This window comes from Podarcis liolepis, assembly GCF_965112155.1.
Source record: "Podarcis liolepis genome assembly, chromosome: 10".
NCBI classification, from domain to species: domain Eukaryota; kingdom Metazoa; phylum Chordata; class Lepidosauria; order Squamata; family Lacertidae; genus Podarcis; species Podarcis liolepis.
Window position 1 is genome coordinate 11087963 of NC_139562.1, and position 21944 is coordinate 11109906.

The 21944-nt window shown below is 43.5% G+C and overlaps 1 long non-coding RNA gene across 2 annotated transcripts; it reads right to left on the minus strand.

The window, feature by feature from the left end:
- Window positions 1-18617: 18617 nt before the first annotated feature.
- LOC310687408 lies at window positions 18618-21051 on the minus strand. 2 transcript variants are annotated; one of them, XR_014516410.1, is made up of 3 exons: window positions 20925-21051; window positions 19534-19615; window positions 18618-18704 (listed from the first exon to the last, which is right to left on the minus strand). It is a non-coding gene; the product is annotated as an uncharacterized lncRNA (long non-coding RNA). The 2 variants fall into 2 exon arrangements; XR_014516411.1 differs by having other exon boundaries at window positions 20468-21051.
- Between the last annotated feature and the right edge of the window lie 893 nt (window positions 21052-21944).

Below are 21944 nucleotides of genomic sequence, written 5' to 3' on the forward strand. Positions count from 1 at the left end.
GGAGAAGAGAATGTTGCTCTTGTGCCCAAATCCTGCTTGTGAGTTTCCCGTAGGCATCTGGTTGGCCACTGTAAGACTAGCTGGGCCATCGGACTGACCTAGCAGGCTCTTCTTACGTTCTTCGGTCGACCACCTCTCTCACACTTAACACGCTCCTCAACAATGATGCTCACATTTTGGTCACAATCAACACTCACCCTTCCATCTCTGAGCATTTAGACTGTCTGGAAAAAAAATCCTCTGGGATTGTCAAACAGATGCAGAAAAGAAGTATGGTTGACAGACGCCTCCCGTTCCATCTCCCTTTCTTCCTCCTTCATTTTTTTTTTTTTAAGATCTATTTTTAATCCCAGGCTGCGGAGAGGTTCGCAACTCTTTGCAGCTGGTCTCCCTGCAAACGTGAAGGCTTGTGGCTTTAATTACAACCCGCCCCACGCATGTCTTTTTCAGGTCTGCTTGTACAAGCTGTAATCACCCCTGGTGCCATTCTCTGCGACGCCAGGGCTCCCAGAGGCTCATTAATGCCAAAGACACCTGTACGGAGAGAAACACCATGTACAACCCTTTTGACTTTCGTTTTCCCCGTCTTGTTGATTCACTTGAAATCGGGGCTTCCGATGGTAAATAATTTGCATGGGATTGCTGAAACTTCCCTGAGGAACAGCGTGTCTTAATTTTCACGTCAGTGTCTGTCTGGGCACACTTGGAGCTGTTGTGGTGGCTGTTGGATTCCTTCCCTCTCCCCTTCCATCCCACACTGATTGCTGCTTGACAGCTCGGTGCCTCTTGTTCGTCTTCTGAATCCTCCGCACGGTCAGATCTCTGGCTGGGTGGCCATGTTTCTCCACCCTCCATTTTTGTGTGGAGGGAGTGTTTGCCGCAACCCTCTCTGCTCTCCGGAGAGGCCAAGGCCTTTGACCCTTAAAAGAGCAAGTCTTTGCATGAGTCAAGTTAGCCGGAATTGGGACAGTAATTAGCAACATGCTGTGTCCACATTTCTGCGGTGGAATGTAAATATGAAGCTCTCTAAATGGGAGCCTTTAAAAAAAAAAAACAGTTGAATGAACTTGGAGACAGTTTTTTTAAAAAAGCTCAAACATGCCTTTTTTTTTTTTTTGTTAGTTTTCATCAGGCAAAAAGTAGAACTTTGGAAGCTGCCGTAAACTGAGTGAGATGAATGGTCCATTTAGCTTAGTATTGTCCACACTGGCTGGCAGCAGCTTTTGAGAATATTAGATAGGGGGCATTCCCAGCCGTACGTGAAGATGCCTGGGACCTCCTACATGGGGAACAGAAGAAGAAGAAGAAGAGTTTGGATTTGATATCCTGCTTTATCACTACCCGAAGGAGTCTCAAAGCGGCTAACATTCTCCTTTCCCTTCCTCCCCCACAACAAACACTCTGTGAGGTGAGTGAGGCTGAGAGACTTCAGAGAAGTGTGACTGGCCCAAGGTCACCCAGCAGCTGCATGTGGAGGAGCGGGGAAGCGAACCTGGTTCATCAGATTACGAGTCCACCGCTCTTAACCACTACACCACACTGGTATAGTTAGATGTACTAACTACAGTGGTACCTCGGGTTACATACGCTTCAGGTTACATAAGCTTCAGGTTACAGACTCCGCTAACCCAGAAATATTACCTCGGGTTAAGAACTTTGCTTCAGGATGAGAACAGAAATCGTGCTCCGGCAGCGCGCCAGCAGCAGGAGGCCCCATTAGCTAAAGGGGTGCTTCAGGTTAAGAACAGTTTCAGGTTAAGTATGGACCTCCGGAACGAATTAAGTACTTAACCTGAGGTACCACTGTACGGACTTCATGGTTTATGGTTATTTAAGCTAACACATAGATAACATGATGGATTTAAACTGTACCGGTGTGCATTAGTTCTGTGTATGCTGCGGATAACAAGGCAAACGGGTTTATTCAGGGTATGATCTCACATTCCTGAATTGGACTGTGCTTTTGACAAGGCCCCATGAGGCAGATCGGGGCCTCATAAGCTTTCAAAGCACACTGTGGTTTTGCAAAACTGCTAAGCGTATAACATTTCCCCTCTCTCTCTCACACACACACACCTTTACTTTACTGAGAAACAAAACCCGCTAACTGAGGAAACAGCACAGCTCAGGAAGGGAGTGGGTGGAGGAGAGAATGAAAGGGTAAGGAGATTTTTCATTTTGATGGACAGGTGTAGTTTTTAATCACAGTGAATTATTTTCACAGGGCATGCCAATCACAGTGATTTGGGGAGGATTGGTTGAAGTAAATCACCTTCAGGAGGGTCATTGTTCTCCTTTGAATTTTGGATGTGAGAGCAGGACGTAGGCAGCGGAGTTAGATGACTGGGGTGGCCTGCTTCTATTCCAATCATTTTCTTGCCCAACAAAGAAAAAAAAAGACCCATAATTCTTGGGGTGTATGTGTGAGGGGAAACCCGTGACTTTCTAGATTTTTGTAAAAAAGAAGAAGAATGTAAATCACCTAGTACAATAGAACCAATACCTATTTGTCTGAACTTCAGAAGATTTCTTACCAAAGACACTTTTCTCATGTCCCTAGTTTTCAAACTGATTATGCCCACAACCCCCAAACTAGGGGACAAAATGTGGCTTCTACTTTTCCACCCAATATGGTGAAATCTCCACTTGCAAGAGAAAACCACTACAGTGATTCTGAAATTTAGCAGGCTTTGTTCACTCAGAAATTGTAAGCATGCTTGTTATTTGCATCTAAATCAGGCAGAAAATTTTAAAAAAACTGCTACTTTTTCTTTTCTTTTCAGAAGGAATGTAAAAGTTCCATGCTAAAATTTGGCAGGCTCATTCCATTCTGGAGGCGTTGCTTTGCTTGCCAATTTTACCTTCTTAGGTGAAGGAAAAACAAATAATCACCTTTCTAGTTTCTGTATTATAGTCAACAAGGACTGAAACAGAACTTCAGGTTTGGACCCACACAATGAATCAATGTGAAGTGACACAGAGGATCAAAAACAGATAAACCTGTTTCATAGCAAATATTGCAGTCACTGCAAACCCCCTAATATATGTGGTTGAGTGTATGGAGATTGTGAACAGTGAAGTCACAAGGAAATTAAAAGCAGAAAAACTCAGATGCTGCTAATGACATTATTCGCAGAGGTCCCTTTCACAAAGAACAGTTTGCTGGGCTGATCTTTGCATTGGATATTCTGATAAAATGAAATAAAAAACCCACCATGTCTGTGCAAACATCTCAATTGAAGCTTCTCATTTTTGCAATCTTCAATTCCCCACATTTCCACAACACTTTGTGGGTTTTTTTTAATGTTCTTGTGAAAATTCAACTGCATTTCTATATGTAGAAGAAGAAGAAGAAGAAGAGTTTGGATTTGATATCCCGCCTTTCACTCCCCTTCAGGAGTCTCAAAGCGGCTAACATTCTCCTTTCCCTTCCTCCCCCACAACAAACACTCTGTGAGGTGAGTGAGCCTGAGAGACTTCAGAGAAGTGTGACTAGCCCAAGGTCACCCAGCAGCTGCATGTGGAGGAGCGGAGACACGAACCCGGTTTCCCAGATTATGTGACTACCGCTCTTAACCACTACACCACACTGGCAAATGTAAATTTGCCCAATGGGCTTTTTTTATTAAAAAAAAAAAAGCAGCTTTTTTGTACACATAACTTGGCTAGAGAACTGCACTGTGAAATTCTGATAGGTGCAAATTTCAAAGGGCAACTGCTATTTGCAAATTAGGTCCACCTCTATGTGCACAGTGAGTTTGAATGCCTCCTCCATCCCTAGTGATGGTTGCATGAGCAATAACACTCAACCTCATGATGGATTGCTACAAAGAAGTTTCACATTGCAGATTCCTTTTGAATTTCTTCTTTCCCAGGAATGATCACCATGGCCTTTTCAGTATCCCTCAGATGTGCCACCTGAAGCAAAATTAATCCTGGTAGGATTTGGGACTAGTGAGCACCTAGTCTGAGAAATTGCAGCAACCTATGCAAACTCTGCTCTGTAAATTCCCTAGGCGGTTCGCCTATGGAGGAAAACCCACATATACATCACATTTTTGCTCCAGGCAACATTTCTGAGGCAACTGCCGTTCCTTTAACTACCGTAACATGAACAAAGAGAGACTAATATCTTATGTTTTCACTTTCCCCCCTGAGCTCCCGTGAACATCTATTACACTACCCTAACAGAAATGTACAGATAATCGATGCTCTGAAAAGTTCACTCCAGCGTAGTAAGACTTAATGTGGAAATATTGTGCAATCGGGTTCTTGGAGTCACCTAATCCAACCTATTTTTTTTCTTTGTTGTAACAATCCAGCTTAATGCTTTATAGTCTTGAGATAATGTTCCACTTTGTTTTAAAGCAAAGCCATTTTTGGAAAGCATATAGTGATACTATGATCAGAAGTCCTTTTTTCCCATTTTCAAAGATAAACTGAAAACTAAGAGAGGGATTTTTATCTCCCTCCCCTCTTCCTGAACCTAGGGAACTGGCTTATACACAATCCATCTTTAGGATTTCTGAAGCTTACAAATCCAGTAGGAAATAAAAGAAGAAACCGCACAATCCAGGTGGACTGTGAGTTGTAGCCAACTAAATTCTATTCAGAGCAGGACTAGCCTTGGCTATAAGGAGGGATACGTGAATCTATCCATTTCGGTTTCTGGTTTTTCAAATATTAAATTCAGCTGACATATTTCTGCAGCAATTTTCAAGTCTATTTTTATTCAGAAAACCCTCTTTAAAATTCATGAGCATTTTATTCCAAACATCACCTAATAAATACATTTATTGTGTGCAGTTTGGGCAAATGTACACATTTTGAAGGACAGCTGTGTTTGGGTTTGTGGAGATGGATCTTTAGCAGTGGCCACCTCCAACTCCTGATATTTGGGGTGGTTTCACACACACATACACACTCACGCTACAAGCCCCCTGAATGTGTAGAAATTCAGGCGGGCGAAACATCTCAGAGCAGCCTTCACACAAAAACTGTTGGGATAAGAGAACAGAGATATAAAAAGCATACACATGAAATTCGTCTGTGCAAATGGACTTTTTCAAACCCGTGCTGATGCCGACATTGCAGCAGACAACCAATGTACGGGGATATTTGTATTGCCCAAACGACAATATTCAGCCCCGTTTCTGTTTTGTTTTGAATTTTGGCAGGCAGTCTAGGTCCAGCACTCAATAGACTTCACAGCCAATCCTCATTACGCAAGATAGATTTTTACAGTTTGTTCAGTGAGTGTTGGCTGTGGAGTCCGCAGGGCATCACACTTCCCAGACAAACTGTTTCTACTGGATTCCCAGTGCAGGATGACTTCAAAAGTCAATGCAAGCAGGACGGCGGGAGGGGATGAAGCATGTTCATCTGAACCTGTCCAATGCAGACTGATTCCTGCATGTTATACAGTGGTTCCGCTCCTTCCTCCTGGGCCGTGTCCAGAAAGTGGTGGGGAGGGGATGAGTGTTCAGACCCCTGGGCTCTCACTTGTGGGGTGCCTCAGGGTTCCGTCCTCTCCCCCATGCTTTTTAACACCTACATGCAGCCTCTGGGAGAGATTATCAGGGGGTTTGGGTTGGGTGTTCATCAATATGCGGATGATACCCAGCTCTACCTCTCTTTTAAATCAGAACCAGTGAAAGCGGTGAAGGTCCTGTGTGAGTGTCTGGAGGTCTGATGTGTGTGGTAGCTCAGCAACACTTTAGAACCATAGGATAGAATTGCAGAGTTGGAACAATGCTAGTCCAATCCCATGCAATGCAGGAATCTTCCCTGCGGCCATCCTTGGGTGGGTTTGAACCACCAATCTTCTGGTTAACAGCCAAACACCCATTGCAGCAAATGTTCCCCATCCATTACTACTACTACTACTACTATTACTACTACTTAAATTGTCATATCACCCTTCATGTGAGGACCACAGGGTGGCTGACAAAATAAAAAAAACCCAAAAATGCACAACACAGTACAGTGGTGCCTCGCAAGACGAAAAGAATCCGTTCTGTGATTCTCTTCGTCTAGAGGTTTTTTTCATCTTGCGAAGCAAGCCCATTGAAGGATTAGCGGATTAGCGCTATTAGCGGCTTTTAGAGGCTTTTAGCGGCTTATCTGCTGATCGGATCAGCTGATAAGCGGCTTAGCGCTATTAGCGCTATTAGAGGCTTTTAGCTGCTTTTAGCGGCTTATCTGCTGATCGGATCAGCTGATAAGCGGCTTAGCGGCTTAGAAAAAGGGGGGAGGGGGGGAAGCAGCAGGAACTCGCAAGACATTGTCGTCTTGCGAAGCAAGCCCATAGGAGATTTGTTTTACGAAGCACCTCCAAAACGGAAAACTCTTTCGTCTAGTGAGTTTTCTGTCTTGCGAGGCATTCGTCTTGCGGGGCACCACTGTAGTAACAAACAATAACAATGACATCCCAAAAAAACACACAAACAATTTAGAAGGCCATAGATCAGGGTCAGCAACCTTTCAGCCGTGGGCTGGTCCACCGTCCCTCAGACCATGTGGTGGGCCAGACTATAGTTTTGAAAAAAAAATACAGTGGTACCTCGGGATGCAAACAGGATCCGTTCCAGAGCCCCATTTGCATCTAGAAGCAAACGTAACTAACAATGGCATGTCTGCGCACGCGCATGTCGCTTTCTGCCGCTTCTGCACATGCGCGCGACGTCATTTTGAGTGTCTGCACATGCGCGAGCGGCGAAACCTGGAAGTAACGCGCTCCTTTACTTCCGGGTTGCTGCGGAGTGCAACTCGAACGCGCTCAACATGAAGCATATTCAACCCGAGGCATGACTGTAATGAATGAATTCCTATGCCCCACAAATAACCCAGAGATGCATTTTAAATAAAAGCACACATTCTACTCATGTAAAAACATGCTGATTCCTGGACCGTCCACGGGCCAGATTGAGAAGGCGATTGGGTCGCATCCGGCCCATGGGCCTTAGTTTGCCTACCCCTGCCATAGATGGTTTAATTAGCCAAGGGCCTGGAAGAAGAGGATTGCTTTTTTCTGGTGCTTACAAATATGCAATGAAGGCACCAGGCGAGTCTCTCTGGGGAGAGCATTCCATTAGCAGGGAGCCACTACAGAAAAGGCTCATTCTCATATTGCCACCCTCTGGACCTCTTGCTACCATTCTATTACTAACGCGGCATGTTCTATTCTACTCTAGATGAGGCATCCATGCTGTAGGTAGCCTAACTCCAACTTTTGTAGGATTTTAAAGATTAAGGTCAACGTTTTGAATTAAGCCCAGAAATGGACTGGAAGTCACTTCAAATGACAAAGACACTTGCATTTTCTGTTGTTGATGTTTTTTTAAGCTTGTTTATCATTTAATGAATTGTAATTTGGTATATGAATAAACAAGCACAGTTTATCATTATCTACAAAGAAATTTCTCGGGACACATGGAGATTTCTCTCTCTTTTTGGGGACAACTTGCTTCATTCATTTTTCAAAGATGGATCATTCGATCCAGAAACTTTTTAATTATAATGTGTAATTGAAGCACTTTAGTTTCAATTAAAACAAAGAGTCCTAAAACCACAGGGTGTTGGAAGCTTGTTAGAAGGGTATAATTTATTGCCATTTTGATGATCTTTGAGACTTCATCTTTCTTAAATCAATTATAAATAATTCATTTGAAAATGGATACAAGTCAAATTAACTTAATTGATACTAGTTTTCTTTTTGTGATCTGCAAATGTATGCACCGACTGCAAGGAGAAATGTTAATCAACCCTAGCTTTTGCTGTGATGAATCTCTCCGGTAATTGAATAACACTTTCTGCATATGCAGCATAAGCTAGAAGCTGTTTTCAAAGATCTCCAAAGAGTTTTTGAAGCCTCGCAACACTCCTTCGGAGAGGCAGCGTCAAGGAGTGGACGGATGGAAACGGTGTGGCGAGTGAACAAAACTGAAGGCAAACTCTGGCAAGCTTCTTTATTTACGAATCAAATTCACATCTGGCCCTTCCTCCCAAAGAAGGCCAGGAAAGCAAACTGAAGGTGAACAAATGATCTTCAAAACAGCAGCAAGAATACTTATTGCAAAATACTGGAAGACCCAAGATTTGCCCACTCTGGAAGAATGGCAGACGCAACTGATAGACTACATGGAACTTGGCAGAAATGACCGGCAGAATTCGAGACCTGGGAGAAGAGGCAGTGGAAGAGGACTGGAAAAAGTTTAAGGACTATCTACAAAAACATTGTAAACTGTATGAATGTTAAGAAAATGCACGATAGAAAATACTAGGGCATCAGTAATTTAGATGAAAGATATGTGAGAATAAGTGATGGTTTAGAAATTGACGAAATTTGAAGTAATATTATGTCTAAATTAAGCAGTTCAGTATTTGGGAAAATATTTAAAGTTTGAGACATAATATCTGAGAACTACAAAATAAGAATTGAAATAAGGTAATAAATTGCTGCCTTTAATTTTATTATTAAGAACGCAGGAAAGGGAGATGTGAGGAAGTCCAAAGGTTATGGAAATTCAATATATGGAAAGTTGTTTTTGTTGTATTTTTTCTATTTTATGTTTAACTTTTGCTGTTCTTGGTTTTTCTTTGTTTGTTTATTTCGGTGATGGTATTACATATGTTTGGTGATTTTCCTTTTTTTCTGTTTAAAATTTGTAATTTGTCTTTTAAAAAACACACAAATGATCTTCAAAACAACCTTGTCTGACAAATGATTATCTGAGGAAACTTCATGGCTGTTGTTGTTTTGCTAAACCTGAGGCAGGGTTGGCATCAGAGGTAGGCGTTTCTGAGCAGCTGCCGAGGCTCATACCTCTAGAGAAGTTCTTCCTGATGTTTAGTCGGAATCTCCTTTTTTGCAACTTGAATCCATTGGTTCGGGTCGTACCCTCTGGAGCAGGAGAAAACAAGCTTTCTCCATCTTCCATGTGACAGCCCCTTTAGATATTTGAAGATGGCTCTCGTATCTCCTCTCAGGTTCCTCTTTTGCAGGCTAAACATGCCCAGCTCCCTCAATCATTCCTCATAAAGTCTGGTTTCCAGATCCTTGGTCATCTTGGTCACCCTCCTCTGCACACCTTGCAGCTATAGATGGTGTTAACCCCCCCCCCCCGGGCCTTCCTTGCTATCACTACCGGTTAATCTGCCCTCTCTGAGCAAACAGCAATACATTCCTTCTCTCTCTCTCTCCCTCCCACCGCCACCCCCTGTCATACAAACAGAGAGGACAGGCAAATAGACAGTCTGGACATCAGGAAGAAGAAGAAGAAGAAGAAGAAGAAGAAGAAGAAGAAGAAGAAGAAGAAGAAGAAGAAGAAGAAGAAGAAGAGGAGTAGTAGTAGTAGTAGTAGTAGTAGTAGTTTGGACTTTATATCCTGCCTTTCACTCCCCTTAAGGAGTCTCAAAGCAGCTCACAATCTCCTTTCCCTTCCTCCCCCACAACAAACACTCTGTGAGTTGAGTGAGACTGAGAGACTTCAGAGAAGTGTGACTGGCCCAAGGTCACCCAGCAGCTGCATGTGGAGGAGCGGGGAAGCGAACCCAGTTCACCAGATTACGAGTCCACTGCTCTTAACCACTATGCCACACTGGTTCTCAAGGAGAAGAGAGTTTCTTTTGGGGAGGGTGGACCACTGAAAACATCTTGCCCATGGGACCTCCAAAGCCCAGAGCCTGTGGCCTGGTCTCTGAAGCATCTACCAATCAGGGTCAACCTATGACCCCACCCCCCACCCCAATGTAATTGAAATGAAAATCTTCTTATCATTGGCCATGGGCCATACTGGCTGTGGTTGATGAAGTCTGAAGCCCCAAAACATCTAGAAGGCTGCAGATCCCACCCCAACCCCTGCAAAGAAACGCCCATGGAATGTAGCTGCACATTGAAACTTTTCAGAAACGTGGCTGCAGATTTTCTGTCTCTAGCTGTACAATTCCCTTTTTTTGAGCCTCCAATTTTGGGATCAGCCGATGGATTCCATGGTAGATGGTTCTGAGCGTTCAATTTGTCTCAGCCCCGAGTTTCATTTATTCCTGCCAGATTAGATTGGTTCTCCAATGTAATTGTGATATCTTCGTATGCAACACCTCTTTTGTTTAAAACAGTCATTGTTTGCCAAGAGAATGCAATGCGAGTGAGTGGGAGGGGCTTCATCACACCGAAAAGCATCCATTGGATTGGGGAGTCATTTATTAAAATAACAAAAGACAGCTTCTGAATGCTTCTCTTGTGTTTCTGTCACAGTCGAGTCCTTGAAGTGGAATATTCCTAGCTGAATCATTTGGAACAAGGAATGCAATTCTGGCTCCTCAACACTTGATTTTGTTCTGTTTTGTTTTGTTTTGGGTGGCTCTGGGGTCCTCCAGCAGACAATGTCGATTTGGCAAAACAAAAGATGATATTAAGTCCTAATGCCAGCCTTTGTTATTTTATTTTATTTTTTAAAAAAGAATATTTTTCTCTGGCAGCCCAGCTGCAGATGCCTTTCATTTCTCAATGTCTCCAGGTACACAGTTGTGATGAATACATTTTTAGATTATTCAATTACAACAGCTGACATATTCTGCGCACTGTGTATTTCCACATCAGCCTCTAACTTTGCTCAAACGCTGCAAAAAGAAAGATGGAGAAGCCTCTGCCAAAGTTGCTAATGTCTCTTCACTTTGACTTTTCCCCCACATTCCATTCCCCTGAATTGAATTAGCAAGATTGACAAATTTGGAGCCACTGGTTGTATTCGACTAAACTCTACTGAAATTAGACCACTGAAATTAATGACCACTACATTAATCAAGACCATTAACATCAATGTTTCTATTCTCTGGGTGGGACTATCATTGCATTGTCCTGGGACAGCTCAGGCAGTAGAGATTACGTAAGACTCTTAATCTCAGGTTGTGGGTTTGAATATCACGGTGGGCAAAATATTCTTGCATTGGAAATGGTTGACCTAGATGACCCTCATGGTCCCTTCCAACTCTACAATTGTATTAATATTAACTTTAATATTTAATATTAACATTAACTTTGGGATGGGTGAAGTTGTCAGTTTTGCTTTCTGTTAACTTCTCATTTTTCTAAACTTAAGGTCAGTTCATCTCACACACATTTCTGCTTAAGTTTGCATTGTTGTTTTAACTTTAAAACCAGCATAAAAATTTGTCTGTATTTTAGTTTGCATTTCTTTCAGTATGCACATTTTTGTAATCAATTATAATGAAAAAAAATCAAAGCAACATTCCCAAATATAATGCATTTTTGTATGTTATTTTCCACTACAATATGCATTTTTTCCTGCACATTACTTGTCTGGAGAACTGCATTTCAAAATTTGAGGCAGGTTGAATTTCAAATACATCCTGGTACACAAATTATTTGGGAAAGTTCATTTTGAAATCTGACTTTCTCCTCCATCCCCACTGCCAGGCTGTCACCTTATAATTGTGGCAGTCAACCAAGGCTTCATAAATATCAAACAGAATATAGACTTCCTTGCTCACTTTGATCATCAGAGGTGGCCTTTCTGGTAATGCTGTTTCCTGTGGAAGTCCATTTCCTCCCCTCTAGAAAGAGCACCATTTCTGCAGTGATACCCACCTTATGGAATGATTTCCCATGGAAAATTCAGCAGCCATCAACTGCTTTGCTCTTTTGACGATTGTTAAAAGTCCACATTGTTAAAAGTCCACATTGCTAAAAGTAGAGACATCACCTTGCCAACAAAGGTCCGTATAGTAAAAGCTATGGTTTTCCCAGTAGTGATGTATGGAAGTGAGAGCTGGACCATAAAGAAGGCTGATCGTCGAAGAATTGGTGCTTTTGAATTATGGTGCTGGAGTAGACTCTTGAGAGTCCCATGGACTGCAAGAAGATCAAACCTCTCCATTCTGAAGGAAATCAGCCCTGAGTGCTCATGGGAAGGACAGATCCTGAAGCTGAGGCTCCAATACTTTGGCCACCTCATGAGAAGAGAAGACTCCCTGGAAAAGACCATGATGCTGGGAAAGATGGAGGGCACAAGGAGAAGGGGACGACAGAGGACGAGATGGTTGGATAGTGTTCTCGAAGCTACCAGCATGAATTTGACCAAATTGCGGGAGGCAGTGGAAGACAGAAGTGCCTGGCGTGCTCTGGTCCATGGGGTCACGAAGAGTCGGACATGACTAAACAACAACAATACAAAAGTCCACATGTTTGTCCAGGCATTCCCAAGCCCCTGTTGTTTTACCAGCAGGGTTTTATTTCATTCTTTTATTGTGTTGTGAAACACCTTGATATCATTTTTAATTAAGGGCTGTTTAAAAAAATATGAGTTGGACAAATACAGCAAATAATGAATACACCAGCAAACCGGGTGCAGAACCTTCATCTAATAGGGACTTGAGGCAGTTTACAGGCAACAAGGAGGGAGCCAGTGAAACTTCTCTGAGAAGCATGTTCCAAACTCTGGGAGTAGCCACCGAGAAGGCCCTCTCTCACACCCCTACCAAGCGTTCCAGTGAGGGTGGCGGAACCATTTTGACTACACCACTATAAACAATTCTGATTTCATCCCCCCCAATGATATTTATTGAATTTCATACATAGACATAACTTTAGCATAATAAAGAAAGAAAAAGCAATAATAAAAAAGGAGAAAAGAAAATGAAGAAATATTTTACAAACCCCACATATACCACCACATACATACGGTAAGTAAGACTTACTTAATTGGTTAAACTCCAACTTCATAAACATATTGCTTGACTTCCTTTAATCTCTTCCAGCTGAATTTCCTTGTAACTGAATGTAGCAGTTGCCAATATCATTATTCCATATAACAATATTCCAGTTATAATCAAATTTCCTAACTTTTCTTATCCTATTATTTCTTATTTATTTATTTAATCCTAGGCCTAATTAGTTCCTTCAAGTAATTACAAATCTTTGATATTACAATATTTATTCAAATAGTCTTTAAATTTCTTCCAGTCTTCTTGATATTCCTCTTCTTTCTGGTTGCGGATTCTCCCGTTGAGATCAACCAGCTCCATAAAGTCCATCATCTTCATCTGCCATTCTTCTACCGTTGGTAATTCTTGTGTTTTCCATTTTTTGGCAGCAATTCTGATTTCAGTACAAAATGTTAGTGTGGAAGAGACTGCCCGATCATGTGAATTTTGCCATTGTCCTGGTCCAGTCCCACCATTAGGCAAAGCAAGTTGGCCACCTCCAAGAGCAAATCTCATGGAAGGGCTACGAAATGTTAGTTTATTCATGTACTATTATTATAATAATATCATTGCCAGGTAGAGATGCTTGGGGGGCTTTCTGTCTCAGATGCCAAAATGCCTTAGTTATCCTTGAGAACTTTGGGAGGAATGCAGTTTGGTGCTATGCCAATCATTGGATCTGCTCAAGCTTTTCAGCTTGCCAGAGAGAATGACCCCCTCTCTCCTCACCCACATACTATCCTGGGGGGTTCTCCCAATTCCCTCTTTGGCCAATTTCAGTGTGCATGGGGGGCACACAATGGGAGGGGGGATGCCCTCTTGTGCTAGCAAAACTCCTGTTAACAGGATTCATTAGTTCGCACTTCTGCCTCAGGCAGTGAAATGTCCTGGGCCGGCTCTGCCATTGGCTAAGTGTCTTTTGAAATGGGCAACTTTAACTTTCCCATGAGGGGACAACCAAAAAAAAGCTTGGATTTCATTTCTTTGACCGACTGTGTTCTGCTTAATTGGAACCAACTGTTTCAATTGACTTTGACACACGTTTTATTCCCTCGGAGCTTCCCCACTCACTCTATCAAATGCCAGAGTTGTTTTCTCTTCGTTGTAACCCCAAACATGTTTTCAGTTATAATGAGGGTGGTAAAAGTAAGCCACAAAATAAAGCACACAATTAAGTTGGTGTGGTTGTCGGATGAAAGAAATTATGAATGGATTGGCAGGAAGGATAGAATTACAAGCCAGATCTCTTCAATAAGCCCTGAGCACACATATTTCGTCGAAGAGTTGGGATGGGTTTACCCAGTTTTTCGTTCCTTTCTCATCTGGAAGAGGTTCAGTTGCCCCCCCCCCCCCAAAAAAATGGGAGAGCAGAAATGTATTGAACCAGTTTGGTGATGGCCGATGAGTGACTTCATTTTTATGTTATTTTTTGTCTTCTCTAAGGGGAAAACATGGCCACCACTTCCAGTGGCAGAAGCATCAAGTTTAAGGTTTTGTTTTGTTTTTTTAAAAAAGACACCCAACCAATCACTGTCTTCTACAAGACAGGGTGTCCTGCAGATCTCAGCTCATCAGGATTTCTGTTGTGTACCATGTTGGAATTTGGCCTGTGTGGTAAAACTAACTCTTTGCAATTCTCTCCCATTAGATATCAATCAGGGCCCATCTCTGTTGTCTATCTGTTGCCTATTGAAGACCTGCCTCTTTTAACTGACATCTTTTTGTGTCAGTTGTATCTTCAGTAGATTTGAATGGTTGCATATGAAATAACACTCTTAATCTGCCAAAGTGACTAGGAGCAGTAAAAAAAAACCTTTTCTCCTCATATGTATATTTTGTATACAATTTTGCAAAATGCACTTCCCTTGATGCAAAGCATTTTTGCATGTCATTCTCACCAATATATCCATTTTCATGTAGATTTCCCCCTGGTACATTCATTTTTGTACACGTTGCATGACAACAGAACTGCACTGCAAAAATTTAGAGAAGCGTGAATTCTGAAGCATGGCTTTGTTTTGGTTTGTGTGCTTTTTAAGAAAGCGTGAATTAGGTAGGCTTGCCTTCAGATGTGAACTGAATTGAATTTATCTCCCGTTCCTATTTTATTCAGCCTTCCCATCCTGACTAACGACTTGAGGATTTCCTGGTTCATTCCCCTTGCCATCCCATAGGTTTGCTGTGCCTTACATTCCACTCTCCCTGAATACAAGTTTAGCTAGAAGAATCCTTAAAATAAATTCTGTAATGGAATCTTTTGGTTCCTTTGCATTGTCTGCCCCTGAATACCACTGCAGTTCACCATAGGTTTTTTTCCATCTCTCCTCCTCACAGTAATAATGATGAGCATGTACACACTGCTGCGAGTTATACTGGCCGAAAAAGAAGAAGAAAACTTGGTGCTATTATATAAATGGCTGTATGAAGATGCATTTTGCCTCGTGTTTTATCAATGCACAGGAGACGATGTAGACATTCAGAAGCATCTTGCAGAAAAGATTCTTGATGCAATCATATAGACAATCACATCAGTGATGCGTTTATGCAGGAGGGTTTTTTTAATAATCAATGTACAGCATTTATCCATGGAGTTAAAAAGTCATGAATGGGCTGGAAGCTGCAGGAAACAGCGCATGCTCCAGTCCCAGAATTAATTTTAGAAATTATTATAGGTAGACCAGAAGAAAGAAGTCAAATACAGAGCAGAGAGTATTTTCTAATGGAACTGAGGTAATCTGTTTCTCCTTTTAAGTAACAGCATCTGTTGTTGTTTAGTCATTTATTCGTGTCCGACTCTTCGTGACTCCATGGACCAGAGCACACCAGGCACTTCTGTCTCCCACTGCCTCCCTTGGTCAAACTCATGCTGGTAGCTTCGAGAACACTATCCAACCATCTTGTCCTCTGTCGTCCCCTTCTCCTTGTGCCCTCCATCTTTCCTAACATCAGGGTCTTTCCCAGGGAGTCTTCTCTTCTCATGAGGTGGCCAAAGTATTGGAGCCTCAGCTTCAGGATCTGTCCTTCCAGTGAGCACTCAGGGCTGGTTTCCTTCAGAATGGATAGGTTTGTTCTTCTTGCAGTCCATGGGACTCTCAAGAGTCTCCTCCAGCACCAGAATTCAAAAGCATCAATTCTTCGGCGATCAGCCTTCTTTATGGTCCAGCTCTCACTTCCATACGTCTAGATACATCTAGATACCCTTAATGAAGGCAGTCCCAATACATTTTTGCAAAAGCTAAGATGCTTCCCCCATTCCATATAGGGATGTCGACTCAGCCAAAGCATCTAACCTCTGCTTATAAACCTCAAATGAAGGAGATTCTACCACCTTCTGCCAAACTGATTTGTTTGCCTGCTGCGTACCTGATGACATCATATATGATGTCAGGTATAGGGCAGGAAGTTATGGCTTGGGCCAAAGAGGGAGGTATGGCAGACCTAATTACGCCCATGGGGGTAGAGGTTCCCTAGTGAAAATATAAAGCACAGCAGGAGGAATCAAAGAGGGAGTTTATCTGAGTGGCAAAACAATGGGGAAATGGAAAGTTTAACCGCTTCTGCCCTCCCTTCTCCCAGGGACTTTTAAAAGCAGATTTCCCAGCTGCACAAATTGCCTGTCAGACACCACACAAAAAAATAATACGAAGAAGCCACATGAACACAGAGCATGATTTGCTTTTTGTTTACATCTCCTATCAGTGGCAGTTCCTCCATCGGAGTCAGAAGTACTTATCTACCATTCAGTGATGATTCATTTATGGATCAGCCTTAGTTCGGTAATGTTATCTGCCTAAAGAAGAGTGGATTCTGGTCCCAAATAAGGTGTTTCAATACGGTTTGAGCAATTTGTTTTAACTATGGACATTGAGTGCATTCTACCCTTGAATAATTTGTGTGCATGCTGTCCCTGGCATTGCCTGCTGTTTAGGTGCTTAAAAAGTCTAACTCGTCTTGTTTTCCCAAAACCCATTTTTCCAAGAGCACATTATCAGCTTCATAACAGCACACTCCCCTCCGCCAAAATGCACATTTTGTGTCCAGCTGCACACCCTGCATTCTCCATTCTAAATCTGCTACCCGTCCAAAGTAGTCCATCTCCTTTTCTTTTTCATTTTGACATATTAAGGCATGGCTCTAAGAATTAACATATAGCTTGTAACCAGCCCATAAAGGTCCAGAAGTGGAGTCCTTTAATTTATGGTCCAGTGGCTTACGATAGCCAAAAATGAAAGGCAAAGTTGCAATTCAGTTTTTTGCCACCACTCCCTTGCCTGTTTGCAATCGTTCCCAAGCAGGTGGAAAGCTCTTGTAGAAATATATATATTTTTTAAAAAATGTGCAGTTCCTAATGCTTGTTCAGGAAACTGACTCACTCATATCTTCTTGCCCTATTTTTATAGTTGTGATTCACACTTTCAACAGAAAGAGAGAAAACAGCTCAGAAAAAGGCAGAGAAGAGGCAAGAAGAAGAAGTTATCCAGGGGTTTGGCTGCGCGAGAAGTTTCTGCCGTAAATAAGCCAGTGCAAAGCCCCAGAGGAATGCTTGTTTTGCTTGAAAGGGGGACGCCATCTTCAGCCAAGCTTATTTCTTCATTCGGGAAAAGGGGTTAATCTAAATCAAAGTGAGACCCTCTGGGATCAAAGTACAAGGGTCTACAGAGGAGACCAAAGCATCTTCTCCTCTCTCCTCCCCCCACCCTTTCCCTTTTTCGAACTGTGCTTTAAATTTAGCTGTCTGCGGGTTTTGCACTTGGAAAAACAAGAAATGTTTGAGTGCTCAATCCAAGATACGCCACCTCACTCCCCAGCTGAAGACCAGGCAATGGGATATGAGAGAGAGAGAGAGAGAGAGAGAGAGAGAGAGAGAGAGAGAGAGAAGGGAATGATAAGCTATTAAGAGTCATGCTGGATCAGGCCCACCTAGTCTGGTATCCTACTTTTACAGTGGTCAACCAGATGCCCGTGGGAACAGTGGCGTAGCGTGGGTTGTCAGCACCCGGGGCAAGGCAAGTAATTTGCGCCCCCTAACCCATGGATTTGCGCCCCCTAACCCGTGGATTTGCGCCCCCTAACCCCCAGATGTTGCGCCCGGTGCGGCCGGCCCCCCCTGCACCCCCCACGCTACGCCACTGCGTGGGAAGCCTGCAAGCAGATTGTGAGTGCAACAGTGATCTCCCCAGTTAAGAGCCCCAGGAACCAGTATTTAACAGGGGAGGGAAGCATAGAATCATAGTATTGTAGAGTTGGAAACGACCATGCAGGAATCTTTCGCCCAATGTGAAGAAAGCCCATGTTGCAGGAGAGAAATTGTCAGGTGTGTGTGCAGGAGCCAGGCCCTGTGACCAATAGGACTTTGCAGGACTGGGGCCTTGCTAAGTTTGTTCTGAAGAGGCAAGGCGCAGCCACACAGGTAAGGCCGATTGGTAACTCACAGCACCTGGTGGCAAGAGCCGGGAAGGGATATAAGGTCAGCATTTCCTTTCGGCTGTTTGCCACAGCAACACGCTCCCTGCCTTGCTGCGTTTGGCTTCTTGCTTCCTGATCCTTGAACCTTGGGTTTCTTGACTCCTTACGTCTTGATCCTCGGACCCCTGACTTCATGACTCCTTGCTTCTTGATCCTCGGACCCTTGGCTTCCTGACTCCTGGCTTCTGGACTCCCGTTCCTACTCCCACCCCGCCATCTTGCCCCCAGTCCTGAAATCCCCAGCCAGGACTTCAATCGCCCTTGAACTAGACCGTGAGAGAAATGTCCAGCTGAGCAAAGCCTCCCTCCCTCTCCTGGAACCTCATGCTCTGGAGTCATGGCAGGGGTGGGTGCAAAGACAGATAAGAATATGAGAAGAGACAGAGCAAAGACCACGCTCCATATGCAATGGCTTTTCAGGGTGAGCACTGGGAGGAGGAATCTGGAGGCCCCAGTGACCCCACAAAGGCATGCTTGGAATATGGTACCATTTATATCTTGTGATTTCATTTCCCCTAAAAACAAGCAAACAAACAAACAAACAAATAAAATGCAACCTTTTGAGCTACTTGATTGTTAACATAGTAATGTTAAAGGACAAAATCAGCATCTTTTTTCTATTTGCATCTCACTTTGTGGGGATGCTAATCCTTCACCACCTTTTGTAAACAAGCACTTGTCAATCTGTTGAAATAATTCCAGCCTGGTGAAATAATAAAGGGGGGGAAACAACAACAGCCCAGCAACCAGGAAGCCTTCCAGAGAGGCAGGCAGGAAGTTCATGGGAGCTTTAGTTAATCTTCAGAAAAGCAAGCTCCATGACTCCCTTGTCACTGGCTGCTCCTTTCATCTATTCTTTATAAGGAGTCCATTGAACTTTAATTAATATATTAAAAAATAAATAAATCTGGGTTTCATCAGATTTCAATGTGACTGACACCACGCTGCTTACTAAAAGCTGTACAAAGCACCAGGATGGCGGATACAGTGCATGAAGCTTCTGGCAAGAGAGTCATAGCAAATGATCAGGACATTTTGCATTGGAAATGGTCCCCATATAAATGCTGGGGAACCACCGCCTCCCTGCTCTTTGGCAACAACACCTCTTGCTGCTGCAGGTGTGCAGTGAGCCAGGCCCCCAGTGCAAACCATGACTGGCCTAGGAGATGTTTTCGGAAGTTATCCACATAATGCCCGATTACATCATCCAAGCTGGAGCAAGCGTGGAGAGCCTTTTCCAGACTGGGGGCCAAACTCCCTCACATATAACCTTCTGGGGGCCACAGGGTAGCAGTGGGTGTGGCCAGGGGCCAGAGTAAGTGAAGCAACAGAAGTGAGTCTCACCTTCACCCAGTGGCTATGTGAAAGTCAGAGGTATTGACATTCACACATCGTTCCAGCATCCATCAAGCCAACAAAGGAGTGTCTGCACAGTTCAAAGACACATTGCAGACAGGAAAAGGTTAATAATAATAATAATAATAATAATAATAATAATAATAATAATAAATTTATTTATTCCCCAGCCACTCTGGGCAGCTTCCAACAAAATATTAAAATACAGTAATGCATCAAACATTAAAAGCTTTCCTAAACGGGGCTGCCTTCAGATGTCTTCTAAAAGTTTGGTAGTTATTTTTCTCTTTGACGTCTGGTGGGAGGGCGTTCCACAGGGCGGGTGCCACTACCAAGAAGGCCCTCTGCCTGGTTCCTTGTAACTTGGCTTCTCACAGTGAGGGAACTGCCAGAAGGCCCTCGGGGCTGGACCTCAGTGTCCGGGTAGAACGGTGGGGGTGGAGACGCTCCTTCAGATATACTGGACCAAGGCCAGTTATAAAGGTAAAGGATCCCTGGATGGTTAAGTCCAGTCAAAGGCGACTACGCGGTGCAGCGCTCATCTCACTTCAGGCTGAGGGAGCTGGCGTTTGTTCCCAGACAGCTTTCCAGGTCATGTGGCCAGCATAACTAAACCACTTCTGGTGCAACAGCACACAAGAATAGGACAGAGGTGGGACAGTGGTGGAGTGCCATGGATAAAAGAGGTGGAGCCAGGATGAGGCATGTCTTGCATCTGTGCAATGCTGTTGCACTGAACTGGCAAAACAACCTCCAGATGTCACTGGATGCTGACCAAGGCAAGGATCCCTTCTGTGTGGCAATGTTGGGAGAAATCTACCAAGTGTGGCCTTGAGAGACAAGAGAAAGACTACAAGGGCTGGAAGAAGGCAAGGTTCTCTTTACATTTCAAAAGAAAAGAAAAGCATCAATGGAATCCAACCTGCCCTGGCATCTTTGATGTCTACGGAACCCATAGATCCAAGCCACTTCCGCAAACTGACACTGGTTCCTGAGTCTCCCCCAAACCTCTTCCAACCACCCAATACTTAGCATTGATAAAGGACAGCTGACAGATTGACAGGCCGTCATTAGAAAGCACTGCCCACTGCCGGCCAAACATTGGCAAATTGGTTTGCTGCTTTCATCCAAGGAGCTCAAGCCAACGTCCATGGACCTGCCTTCTCCACTCATCCTCACGGCCACCCTGTGTGGTAGCAACTCCGTGGCTGATTGGAGATTTGGACCCCTGTCTCCTGGGTCCTGGTCCAACCCTCTCACTGCTACCCAAAACGACTCTCAAATGTACATATGTAGTGAGAAGTTCTGAGCTTCAGCCATGGGAAACAAATGGCCGGTTTCTGCAATCTCCTTTGGGGTCTTATGGCTTTAAAACTCACTATATAAAGCTTAATTGAATGATGGGACCTTTGCTGTATCAGGTAAGCATTGGATCAAGGGCTTTATCCCTGCTATCGATTTCCACGGTGGTGTTCAAAACTCTTTGTGAAAGGATTAAATATTTTGGGGGGGCGGGGGTGACTTGCTTCCGTCCCTCGGCACTCCCCTTGGCTGATTTAATCTCCATTCCAGAGGACAATTCAGAACCTAGTGTAGTGCTTTATGACATCTCTGTGACAATCTAGGCTAGAGACAAGCACTAAATAAATAAGGATATGTAAGAAGATCTGTGGATTTTTAACATTATATAAGAGAGGGTTTCAGCCTCCCGATTGCTTAACAACACCAACATAATACCGCCTTCTTTGTTCTAAATTAGAAAGCTGAAATGAAGGAAGCCTAGGAGAAAACTAGATGTGTGTTCCCATTCTGGTTGGAACATAGGAAGCTCCCTTATACTGTTAGTCCACTTAGTTCAATATTGCATGCACTGACCGGCAACAGATCTCCAGAGTTTTGATATGAAGGTCCATCCTAGTTCTACCCGGGATTGAACCTAGGACCTCCTGCCTGCAAAGCAGAGGCTCTAACACTGAGCTACAGAATTTGCCAAGTAGCAACACAAGAAGCTGCCTCATACTGAGTCACACCAATGGCCCATCGAGCTCTACAACAGCGTGGCGTGATTCCCCAGTGTGCAAGCAGGGAACAATGAACAAATCAAAAATGAATTGTATGCTGAAGAGGCTCCTCTTTACCCTAGCCTTTGACACTCACTCACACTCTCTCTCATAGAATCATAGAATCATAGAGTTGGAAGAGACCACAAGGGCCATCGAGTCCAACCCCCTGCCAAGCAGGAAACACCATCAGAGCACTCCTGACATATGGTTGTCAAGCCTCTGCTTAAAGACCTCCAAAGTAGGAGACTCCACCACACTCCTTGGCAGCAAATTCCACTGTCGAACAGCTCTTACTGTCAGGAAGTTCTTCCTAATGTTTAGGTGGAATCTTCTTTC